Genomic DNA, 12,169 nt, shown 5'->3' with positions numbered 1-12,169 from the left:
ATAACCGCTTCCCTCCCTCCCTTTCCCCTCCTCCTCTGCGTCCTCCTCTCCCACCTACCCTCATCCCCTCCTCCTCTGCTCCCCTCCTCTTCCCCTCCTTCCCCTCCTTCCCCTCTCTCTTCTCTGCCCGGGGGCCTGCCTCCCTCCTCCCTGCCGCCCTCTGACGTGCTGCCCGGTGGCCTCCCCGCCCCTCTGGCGCCCGCCTGTGATGCACTGTAGTTCTTCCTGCCGCCGCCGCCGTAGCAGATCATTGGGGACCACGAGCGGGATGGCATCGCCTTCTGCACCAACCCCTACTCCGCCTTCGGCGTCTCCCGCTGCCAGGCCTTCTCCCCCGACTTCCTCCGCACCGCCTCGCTGCCACGTCGCCTACCCCGTCCTCTGGCCCGCTGGCCGCCTCGTCCTCGCCCGCCAGGCCTCCCGGTCGTCGTCCTGCCTGCCGTTAGCGCCCGTCCTGCAGCGCCCCGCCCGCCCTTTGAGCGCCCTCTGCCAAGTCGCCCGCCCGCCTCATTGGCCGCCTCATCCTCGCCCGCCAGGCCTCCCGGTCGTTGCACCTCCTGCTTCCGTGCAGGACGCCTTCGCCATCCGTTGCCACGCCACCCCGTGGGCTGCCATGTTGCCTGGCCCTCTACCACGCCTGCCCTCCAACCACCCTCCTCCACGTGTCACGCCCCCCCCCCCCCCCCCCCCCCCCCCCCCAGCAAACCTACACACCCCCCCTCACCCCCAACCTAGCCCCCATTCACCCCCCCCAGCAAACTTACACACCCCCCCCCACCCCCAACCAAGCCCCCCTTCCCCCCCCAGCAAACCTACACACCCCCCCTCACCCCCAACCTAGCCCCCATTCCCCCCCCCCCCCCCCGCCCCCCCCCCCCCCCCCCGTGCCACGTTGCCTGGCCCTCTACCACGCCTGCCCTCCAACCACCCTCCTCCACGTGTCACGCCCCCCTCCCCCCCCCCCCCCCCACCCCCAACCAAGCCCCCCTTCCCCCCCCAGCAAACCTACACACCCCCCCTCACCCCCAACCTAGCCCCCATTCCTCCCCCCCCCCCCCCCCCAGCAAACCTACACACCCCCCCCACCCCCAACCAAGCCCCCCTTCCCCCCCCCCAGCAAACCTACACACCCCCCCTCACCCCCAACCTAGCCCCCATTCCCCCCCCCCCCCCCCCCCCCCAGCAAACCTACCCACCCCCAACCTAGCCCCCATTCCCCCCCAGCACACACACACGCTTACCCCCCAACCTAGCCCCCATTCCCCCCATTACCCACGTGTCCCCCACTAACACGCACTCCCTGTAAGCCCCCTGTCCCACGCTGCAGCCCCGCTGCACGGCTAAACCACAGCAACCCCCTCCTTAAACCCCTGTCCCACCCGTCGACACCCTCGTGGCATCGACACACGCGTCGACGTGTACGCGCGCGTGGGAGCTTGAGGTTGATCGTGCGATTGATCGTGTGTGGGTGCGGGACTTTGTTCGTCGATTGCTGACACGCCGCTGCCATGCAGCCTATTTCTGGGTATTTTCGCAGATTTTTAATTCAATACCCGACAACCTTAAAAAAAAAACCAAAAAATACATTGATTTTTTTTTAAAAAAAAACCTTTAAAATTCTGAAAAAAATCCAAAAAAATCTAGAAAACTTCATACTATTTCTGCAACCAATTGCCTTTTTTTTAAAACCTGTAAATTTCAAAAAAAATTCAAAACATTTTAAAATTCCATATTCTATTAAAAAAATACCCAAAAATTTGAAAAAATTCATTAAAAATGCTTTTAAAATCCAAATTAATTTTTGAAAAATTCCTAACACTTCCATTAATATTTTTACTTATTTGTGGCTTATTTTTCTAAGCTGTCACAATATTTTATTTCACATTTAAATTCCTTGAAAATAAAAAATAATAATAAAATAACATTTTTTATTCAAAACACAAACTAAACATCTAGAAAAACAATCCAGATATTTTTGGATTGAGGAGAGCGCATTCTTTGCATTTACATACACCTACTACCAGGTATTTTCCCTTTTATTTGTTATTTTTTCAACTACCCCAAAACCCACGGTTAATTCAAAAATAACAAAAAAAAAAATAACAAACAAACAAATAATTAAAAAAAGAGAACCTTAAACACCACCATGGCGCGCATTCGTGCTAAACACACCATTTTTTTTAAATAAAAATAAACCCGCCGTTCACTTCGCACGCGCTAAGTGTGCTAAAGAGGCACTTTAATATTTTTAATTAAAATGAACCAGCCGTCACAAGAGCACACGCTGGCAAAAAAGCGCTCCACATCACCTTAATTTGTAATCAATGAACTTGCATTTAGAGACCCAGTCTAGGTATCGAAGTCGGGGATTCGAATTAAAGCACCACTTTCACCTAATAATTGGTAATTAAATTTTTAAGAAGGAACCGCCGTTTTCTTGCTAAGGTGTATCACTTAATAAAACTTCACCCATTTCTTAATAATTTATTAAAATGAACCTTTCATTAAATTAATTCCCCCTCACTGCACTTAAATTCCCCTTTTTAATGAACCCGTTTCGTGGGATGGGTATGCGCAGTCTTTGGAGTTGTCTCCATGGTCAAACACTAGTTTCTCAAAGATATGGTCTTGATATGTGTAGGTTGTTGTGATGTTTTGGTTTAGTGTCTTTGATATGGTTAAGGGTACAGTGTGTAGTTTTTTCTTTATTGCCTGATACGGGGATTTGGGTGTTTGTATGCTGCATAGCATGAAGCTTTCGGTTGCATATATCTAGAGGTCGTGTCGATTTTTTTTTTCTAGGCTGTGATTTGCCTGGGGTTAGTTGGTCGAGTCACGTTTTATTGTTTTGGTTGTTCTCTTATCCTTGGTTTTTTGTCTGATGCTTTGCAGGCATTCTCCTTGATTGTCTGTGTTTGTGGTGTGTGTGTGTAACCATCTGAATGGCGCCTTCTCACGCTCCTCCCCCTATCCAGTATGTCCCACTAGTCAGTAGGGATTACTCTTCCCTACTCACTTTTGAGCCTCTCACGAAGGCGGGACTCGCTGCTTTTGTGGCTACCTCCTTTCCATTGCTTCCAGAGGATCCGTCAATGTGTGACGAGTTTTTGGCCTCCTATAGCAAGAAGTCTCTTCCCTTCAAAGGTGATCCTTTTGTTACCACTCGTCAGCTTTTCTCTAATGAAGAGATTTTGAAGCTGTTACAAAAATAGACAAGGGAATTGCTGGATGTTAAGAAGGTGATCAACTCTTCAGGAGTTTCCTTTTCCATGATCAGTGATCCTGTGTGGAAGATGGTCTGTCAGTTTCTCCAAGACAGGTTTATGCCTGCAAAAACGCCATCCCAGTACTTGTCCAAAGAGCTTTTCACAGCTTCCAGGATGGTGTTGAAAGGAGTCGCTATTGATTGGAGCACTTACCTCCTCACTAAAATTGATCAACATTTCGTCAAAGTCACCAGGGGTAATGTTACCAATGTCACCTATGGATCATACTTGTCTGCCTTCTTGACCTATTCAGGTTTACAGAAGAGTGTGCCTCCACCTCCTCCATCAGATCCAGTACCTCCTCCTCCACCTTCAGATGAGTCCAAACCCATTGATATAGAGGATGATGATTCTCCACCTCCCCTGGTCATACAGCGCAAACGCTTGAAGCGGGTAGCGGATAAAGCTCCTTCCAGTCTTCCTTCAGTGTCCATTCCTGCTACCTCTGGCAGTGATCTCCCTGGGTATCTCACATGTAATAACCTGTTCAGAGCACATCGCAAAGGTTCGTTGGATATATTAGTTCCCTCACTGAACAGTCTAGTCTCGGGAGATGCAATTCCTTTCCTCTGTAAAGACATTCAGAGTTCCATTGAATTGTCAGTGACAGCCCGTGTTCAACAGCTATACTCTTCCTTTTATGAAGAGCTGATGCAGTCTAAGGACCAGTTGCATAAGGCAACATCCGAGTTAGCCTCTGCTAAGGATACCCTAGCAGATTTGTTTAAGCAGATGGAACAACAAACCCAACTGGTTGCAACCCAAAGAGATGAGATATCTTCTTTGAAGATCCAATTACTAGAGGCTCAATCAGAGGTTACTAGCCTTTCAGAGGAGAAGGAGAGGATGTCCAGAGAAGCCCAAGAGTTCCAAACTCTTTTAGATGCCAAACTTTCAGCCTTACAGACTGCTAATGACATAGTTGAATCCCAAGCTTCCCAAATCAAGTAGTTGCAAGATCAACTGGCAAAGTCACGGTCTGTTCCTCCAAGCCCTAATGTTCCCTTGATCCCCTCTCTTTAACAACAGGATTTGGTTGCTCTTCAGAGACAGGCTACCTTGTGTCCTCTATTCCAAGATAAAGTGGAAAGATTGCAATCCAGAATGGACTTGCTATGGTCTACATTTGAGCAGTTTCAAGAATATGTTCCACCAAACCATTCTTTCTTTGTCACTACTAATTACAGAAGTTGGCCTTCTACATGAAGCTTTCCACGATGGATTTACCTCTTCCAAAGGATGGATGGAGTGGGGCTTGGTCTGCTGAGTTGCTGACAGAGGTGGTCAGGATGGTGTTTGAAGATTCTATCACGACAGATACCATGTTAATGTCATATATGTATCTACGAGGAGACTTGTTAATTCCAGATGAGGTGGATATGGCATGGTATGTGGGAGACGTGGTTCAACAAGCTGTTTTGTATGTCACCATTTGGAGTTGCGCATAGATGACATGTTCCAGAGTTACTCCTCCAAAGTGGCTAATTGTCCTGATAATTCTTGGCATACCATGATTGATTCTGTGGTCCTGAATCAAAGACAGAACACAGCCCCTACCTATGCCCAGAGTACTAATCAACTGAGGGTGGATCTCTTAGCTTATCTTTCAAAACATAATCCATTTGATTCTACCTTTTTTTATGCCTATCATAGAAGATCTCTCTTAGGACCTTCTGTTCCTACCCTCCTGTATTACCAACAAATGGCTCACCGATATGATCTATATCTTTCCCTTTGTCAATCTAATTCCACAACCATTTTACCCCTTCTTTTCCAACCTCAATCTTTCCCTTAAATTCCCATTTTTACATACTGTTTCTTTATTGAGGATCGAGTATTTTCCCCTTCTCCATCCATTCATGTACCTTCCACCTTTCCTATTTATCAGTTAACACCCTTCGTAACTGATTTCCTACAAATTTCAGCCACTTCTTCTTTAAATCATTCTTCCTTTTATGATTTTTCCTATCCCTCACTTCATCCACTTTTCCTTATTCCACTTCCCTCTCCTAACACTTCTATATCTCAACCACCTCAGTTGGTTAGTGACTATGATGGGTTTGATCATCAGATTTCCAGAAGAAGGGGATGGAGCTTGAATGATTCCCTTACAGCACCTCAGATAAATTGGCCAGTAATTTCAAGAGAATGGACAGCTGCCAATCAAGCTTATCAGAACTATATTCATTTTGCTCAGCAGTATTCACAGTCTGCAGATCCTTCAGTGAGATTAACTGCTCACTTTGCTTGGTACTTGGTGTATATGCATAGGCACTCTCATAATGATTCAAAGCCTATCCCAAAGTTGTGCATGAATGTCAATGTGAGCATTGATTCCCAGCAGTTGGATATATTGTATTTTCATGCCCTTTGTTTGCCTAGCAGATACTTGGTCCTGTTGGAAAGGATGTGCTGTCTTCAGTTTTTTCAAAATCCTCCCAAGACATTTGTAGATGAATCCTTGTCTATGGATCGTTTCTGAAATCATCAATCTTTCAAGAGGGATCATCTTCATTGATACTTTTCCAATGTATGGTGGATGATTTTTAATGAAAATCTCTCTTTTTGGAGGAGTCATTCAGATGGTTGTGTTATGTGTAGTGTTTGTATTGTGGGTTAATTTATGTAAAAAGAACGTGGTGGTTTCCTATTGGATTGGATTTTGTGCGAGCTACATTTTGAAGAATTGTGGTGATGGGGTCGTGGTTGGAGAGTTGACGATGCTGATGCAGAAGAAGAAGAAGAAAACTCTTATATCCTTTCCAAGTTTATTGTGATTTCTAGTTTGATAAGAAGTGTTAATATATAAAGGGTTTTCCTTTCGTTGTATTTTTATATTAGATATAGGTTATAAGTTGGGGTCGTGGTTGGATGGATTGTTTTTTAAGAGATATTGAAGATCAAAGTTGAGCTTTTGAATGAACTTGTATTCCCTTTTTCCTGGGTCGCGAGGACGCTTCCTTATTAAGTGTGGGGATATGTTGAGTGTTGAAATGACTTGTTTTTTGGCTGATTTTTGTTGTTTTTGAGAGCTGAATGGTTGATTTTATGAGATGATTGATTGGTTTGGAAGTGGTTTGAGAGTGTTTTGGATGATATTGATTGTGTTTTGGAAGTTCATGATGTTTATTAGTGGAGATATGAGGTTTTGTGATGTTCTGATAGGTTCTAATTGGTTCTATATACCTTCTGTATAGCTTTTGTTTTGTTCTGATTGTCTTCTGTAAGGAGGGATGGAGTATTGATTGATGAAGATTGAGATCTTGTGAAAGCTTATTGAATGGTTTTTGAGAGTTTGGAATGGTTTGAGTATGAGTTATGTGGTTTTGATGACCTTCTGTAACCTTCTGTAGAGCTTCTGTCTCTGTTCTGTTCTGTACTGTAGCTGTTCTGTGACTGTTCTGTATGCTTCTGTATGTGACCTGTTGGATGAGAGTGTAGCTTGGGAAAGTTTTCTAGCCTTGGAAAGAGGTGAATACAAGTGCAAAAGAGCTGAAAGAAGTGAAAGAAGTAGCTGCTGAAGACTCAAGTAAAGATTGGAGTGAAGTGACAGTAGTGAGCTATGAAAGGACACTGTAGTGGCTCTGGTAACTCTTCATATCAGACATACCTCTTGGGAGGGGTATCCACGACCTAAGAAGGATTATTGGGAGTGATTTTGAGAGATTTTAGAGAGGATATGATGTATTATTGATGGAGAGAGAGAGAGAGAGAGAGTCAGAGATAGTCAATTCTACTAAACATAGTGATTGTATAGGAGAGATTGAGAGAGAAGACTATGAAGATATTGAAGTTGAATACTATGTGATGTATTTCCATTCAAAGATGGTGTATTCCTTTGCTTTCTTTGTTATATTGATGGACTCTATGAAGATATTGAAGAATATGGTTGATTCTATCAAATCCGTGGGAGATCTACATGATGCTGCATGAAGATTTGTTGTGCCTGGTGTTCTTTTCTTCATTGTGATCATATGAAACATAATAAAAAAGCTTGTTGATGTTACAAGATAGATTTTCTTGCAAGAGAATTCCCTTTTCCTTGGTGTTCCTCTTGGGGCTCCAGATACAAGGGATTTTGTGATTGACAATCCATTATTACTGCAACCATTTCCAATGGCCAAAGGCAAAAGGAAAGACCAAGTGATGGAGACAATTCAAGAAGTCATTAGAGAGTATGCCAATGAACAAAATAACACTAATGAAACCCAAAATCAAGACCAACATGATGATGGTGTAAGTGTTGGTAATTCCCATAGTGTGCAACTTGGAAATGAAGAGAACCAAGCATTCCATGGACCTTTTGGGGATCCTACACTTTCAAATGAGTTACATATGATGAGCATTGGAATGCATGATGGATTCGAAAAACTTTCTAAGCCAATGGGGGATATGGAAAAGACAATGAATGCAATGAATGAGAATATTCAACAATTGGTAAAGTTCATGCAATATGGGTTTGAAAATATAGTAGCAAAGACTGAAAAATGGGTTTGATGAGGTATTATTAGCCATCAAGGTTCAAAATACAGCCTCTTCTCCAAATAGACCCACTACTCATGGTGAAAATGCTTCAAGATAGTCATCTAATGTGAAAGGGAAAGGGATTGATCAACCAATCATGTCCACTTTTGAGAGAGGAAAACCTTCTACATTGAAGAATACCTATGGTCAGCCAAATCAAAGTATTATGGCCGTCCACATTTTAATCCAAGACATGAGGCAGCTTATGTAGGGGATGAAGACTTAAGAGAAATGGAGAATGAAGAGTTCCATGGAAGATTTGAAGAAAGAAAGTCATTTCAAGACATCACTAACAAAGAGAACACAATCTATGGTCAACCCACTAGTGGACAGCATCATTCTTTTGGATCTAATCAACAAAATCAAGGCGGTAATGCTTCTAGGCTAAATTCCTTTGGAAGGGATTCAATGCATAGAGAATCTTGGAGACAACCATCTTTTGGACAACATTCTAACAATTTTCAACCCACATATAATGAGAGGGAATACAAAAAAAATATCACCATTTCCAACTTCAAGGGGAATAATGCATCTCCAACAGAGTTAGAAGAATGGGTAAACAAACTAGAGATGTACTTCACTCTTTTCCCTCTCCATGATGAAGCTAAGATCTACTTTGCGGCACTGCATCTTCAAGGGTACGCTCATACATGGTGGAGATACATGCAAAGAGTTGGTCATACTTTTGCTTTATGGGAAGATTTTAAAAAGGCAATAGTTGAGGTGTTTGTTTCTCCAATGGAAAAGGAAAAGTTGTAACGAAGATGGTATGATCTTCAACAAAGAGGCATGTCCGTGCATGACTACTCCAAAATGTTCCTCAACCTCTCTATATACATTGATGGAATTGATGATATGGAAAAATTTAAAAAAATATATCTTTGGTTTAGATCCGGCCCTTTCTTCGGAAGTAGGTGCAATGCAGCCCAAGAGAATTCATGATGCCATTCAATATGCTGAAAGGTATGGATAGAAATATAGGAAAGATTCAATGGGTTTTTAGCCTAAAGGTGCAGGGTATTCTTCATCAAATCAGTCCTCTAAGTTTGGAGCTTATTTCAGCCAGCCAAAGGACACTTTTAGGCAAGAAAACAGGGGGTATAGCAATTCCAACAGTTATAACAGCAAAATATCAATCTTTCCTACTGTTTATACCTCAAAACAGGGTGGAAATTATGCACAAAAACAGGGGAAATTTTTCAGAAATATGGCTGAAGCACAACAGAATTTTACAAGGGCTAAAAATACACAAAAGGGATCTCAAAACAACACTTCCAACGAGGTTCTTTCTAATGATCAAATTTTGGACATGCGGGCCAAAGGTTTATACTTTAAGTGTGGAGAGAATGGACACAAGACCATAGGTTGAAATGTAAATCTATAAATAGCAAGCTCAATTTTGTCATCATTGATGAACCGGATGAAGATGAAGGACAAGAGAATCAAGAGGCAAATTTGTTTCAAGTGGATGCAAACCCTATGGTCGAAGACATGCATGATGAGGATGATGGAACCAATTATGAGTTTTATGACATTTGGATAGCTTTCCTTTTGATCCGGGTGGTTCTTTATGTGCCATTTCTCATGATGCATGGACCAATTGTAAGGGAGAAAATACCCTTCGACTTAAAGGGCTAATCAATGGCAAAGTGGTTCATCTCTTGATAGACACGGGTAGCACCCATAGCTTCATAAATACCAAATCTTTACATGGGCTGAAATTGTTACCTCAACAAATGTAAGTACCATTGAAGATCCAAGTTGCGAATGGAGCTTATGAGTCAAGCAATGAAGTGTGCCTACAAACTTCTATTACTATATCTCCTTCATGTACCATACAAGTGGACTTGATTACTTTGGAAATGGAACCTATTACACTTGTCAAAGTTTGAAAGGGAACAGGTGGAACGACAAGTCAAAGAGTTGCTGCAAATGGGTCTAATTCAGCCAAGTCAATCTTTGTTTGCCTCTCTCGTGCTCTTGGTAAAGAAGAAGGATGGATCTTTCCGCATGTGCATTGATTATAAAGAGTTGAACAAGTCCACGGTGAAGAATAGATACCCAATTCCATGTATCGATGATCTCTTGGATGAACTTAAGGATGCAAAGGTCTTCACCAAGATTGATCTTCGTTCGGGCTATCACCAAATTCGAATGAAGGAAGGAGATGAGTATAAAACAGCCTTTAGGACTGAAAGAGGGTTATACCACTTCTTGATCATGCCATTTGGGCTCTCAAATGCCCCTGCCACTTTTCAAGCTCTCATGAACAAAATATTGCAACCTCTCTTATACAAAATAGTCCTTGTATTTTTTTTATGACATTCTCATTTATAGCAAGTCCAAGGAGGAGCATTTGATGCATATACGAGAGGTCTTTGACATATTAAGAAGACACACACTCTTTGCCAAAATGTCAAAGTGTTCTTTCATGGAAGAAGAAGTGGAATATCTAGGTCACATTGTGGGAGAAAAAGGGATAAGAGTGGATCCTAACAAAGTGAAGTGTGTCAAAGAATGGCCTACACCAACTTCTTCTACATCTTTGTGAGGATTCCTTGGATTATCATCATTTTATAAAAGATTCATAAAAAATTATCCTCATGTGGCGGCTCCTTTAACCGATAGGCTGAAGAAAGAATCATTCTTTTGGGACAATATAGTCAACAAGAGTTTCAATGAGCTAAAATCTCTCTTAATTTCAGCACCTATTCTTGTTTGCCCGGATTTCTCTAAAGAATTCACTATATGTGCGGATGCTAGTGGAAGAGGAGTTGGGGCTGTTCTCTATCAAGACCATGGAGTTATAGCATATGAGAGTCACAAGCTTGATGATAAGGAGCATCAATTACATGTCTATAAACAAGAGATATGGGCAATTTTGCATGCTACTAAAAAGTGGCATCATTATATATATGGTCGCCATTTCAAGGTTAAAAACAACCACCGTATGCTGAAATATTTTCTTTCCCAACAAAATTTGTCTCCTAAACAACGGAGATGGCTAGCTACTCTTTAAAGCTATGACTTTGAAATATCCTATATGGCTGGAAAAGACAACATTGTAGCAGATGCTTTATCAAGAATGTGGGCATTCTCCATCTCTATAATTTCAATTGTACATAAGGGTTGGATCAATGATATTCAAGAAGAGTATTTGCTTAATGAGCAAGCATAAAAAATGATGAAGGAATTTCAGCAAGGCAAAGGAGAAGAGTATTCCAATTTCAAATGGCATAACGGTCTTCTATGGTATCATGGTAGAGTCTACTTGACATCACAATCTTCTTTCAAAGACCATATTTTGCATGAGATGCACTCTTTGCCTTTAGCGGGACACCATGGGCTGTTCAAAACCTTTGATAATATCCATAAGAGCTTTTATTGGAAGGGTATTTGGAGGGATGTTAAGGATTTTGTCATGCAATGCCTTCCATGCCAACAAAACAAGGACTCTTCTCTTCTACCCGGCGGCTTACTTCAGCCACTTCCTATTCCTCATGGTAAGTGGATTGATATTACCATGGATTTTATTGTGGGATTACCCACAACAAAGCATGGGTGGAATAACATTTATGTGATGGTAGACCGGTTGACTAAATTAGCCCATTTCATCCCTACCAAAGCTCAATTTACAGCAAAGCAAGTGGCTAAACAATTTATGGAATCTATCTTCAAGCTTCATGGAATGCCAATGAAGATTGTGTCCGATCGAGACATTAAGTTTATGGGCAGCTTTTGGAGGAGTGTATTCTCTTCAATGGGGACTCTATTGACTCCTAGTATAGCATACCATCCGCAAACTGATGGGAAAATAGAAAGAGTTAACAAATGGCTAGAGGTATACTTGCAGCACTTTTGCCATAACACAAAAAATGCTTGGGACCATTGGCTTTACCTTGCGGATTTTTGCTATAACAATACTTATCATATGAGCATTGGAATGTCTCCTTTTGAAGCTCTATATGGTTACAAAGTGCAAGTACCCTCCGCCTTATTCCATGAAGATGTGAATCCACAAGCTCGTGAGGAGTTAGAAAAGATGGAGGCTCCTATGAAGCAATGCAAGGATAATATTCGGAAAGCTCAAGAGACCATGAAAGCCTATGTGGATGAGAAAAGAAGACATGTGGAGCTTGCGGAAGATGATTGGGTATTCTTGAAGGTTCCCAAGTCACAATATGCTTCTCTCAAAGGAGGGCACAATAAACTTGCTCATAGATTTTATGGTTCTTACTGCATTGTCAAACGAGTTGGGGATCTTGCTTATCAGCTCAATTTACCTTCAAACACAAGAATTCATAATGTTTTTCATGTGTCTCAACTTAAAAAGTATGTTGGTCCTCAAATCCAAGTTCTTGAAGAACTCCCTCCCTTCG

Source organism: Lygodium microphyllum, chromosome 24 (genome assembly GCF_053477565.2).
Source record: "Lygodium microphyllum isolate KBCC chromosome 24, Lygodium_microphyllum_v1.1.10, whole genome shotgun sequence".
Taxonomy (NCBI): domain Eukaryota; kingdom Viridiplantae; phylum Streptophyta; class Polypodiopsida; order Schizaeales; family Lygodiaceae; genus Lygodium; species Lygodium microphyllum.
This window is presented reverse-complemented; position numbering follows the sequence as displayed.